Source organism: Sitophilus oryzae, unplaced genomic scaffold, assembly GCF_002938485.1.
Source record: "Sitophilus oryzae breed Bouriz unplaced genomic scaffold, Soryzae_2.0 scaffold_1499_pilon_pilon, whole genome shotgun sequence".
Classification (NCBI taxonomy): domain Eukaryota; kingdom Metazoa; phylum Arthropoda; class Insecta; order Coleoptera; family Curculionidae; genus Sitophilus; species Sitophilus oryzae.
Genome location: NW_022146168.1, coordinates 785 through 1,894, shown reverse-complemented (window position 1 = coordinate 1,894; position 1,110 = coordinate 785).

The window sequence follows — 1,110 nt, the reverse complement described above, 5'->3', positions numbered from 1 at the left end:
ATAAACCTTAAACCATAAATTAAATACTGATTATTACAACCATTTATACCAATTTTTACCCCTAACACACTAAATATTTTAGATCATATTCTTCAAAACTAAAAAAAGGAAATTTTTTTAAACAAGAATTATTTTTAAAGTGATTTAATAATGTTTCATGCTTTGTAATTTATTGTTTATGTATTTAAAACAGTGCAGTGTATTAAAACCTTTCTCTAATAACGTGGGAACCAACAATATTAAAATTAAATTTGATATACCTATTGTTTCTATTGTTATAACAATTTTTCTAAGGTTCAGAAGGTTGTTGCCTTGCCATCAGTTCAATATTATTTCTAAAATAGATTTTAACATGCAGTCTCATAAAAGGGGTTTCCCGTCTTATGCACTGTTGATGTCTCATGACACCAATAACAGTAGATAACCTTAAAATGTTTATACAGGGTGTCCCAGAAATAAGTGCAAGTATTTTAAGGGGTGGTAGATCTCGATAAAAGAAACATATTTTCTCTTTATCGTTTTTCACGTTCGAGTTATTTTACCCTGAAAACTTCCAAAAAAAAATGATTTTTTGCTAAAATTTTGAGAACCACTGGATCTTTTCTGGATTTTCTTTCTTGTAAATTTAATCTAATACCTATGTTGCCATATTATCAAAAAAATTATGTTTTTTAACGAAAAACTAAAAAAAAATTCCAAACAATTTTACAAAAAATTTCGAATTTTCAATTTTTTTTTCGCGAAAAAAACCTCAGACGTGTTTCTGGGTTTGATCTATACTACCAGTTAAAATATTCGCACCTATTTCTGGGACACCCTGTATAGTTTCGAGTTTAATACCGGGTGTTTCTCAAAAGTGGATCACCCCTATAACTTTTTTACTTTTCAGATAAAAGATTTGTTACGTTAGTATATGACATAAATCAGAATTGATTGACGTATTCAATTGTTTTCGGCCACTTCCTGTTTTACCGGAAATTACTACAACTTTTGTATTTTTTACTTTATTCGATAGAAAATGACACTCTGAATAGAATGACATATCATATGTCAACTTTTGACATTCTCAAGTCTTCAATCTAAAGTGCCATGGCTGTGTTAAAACACTAT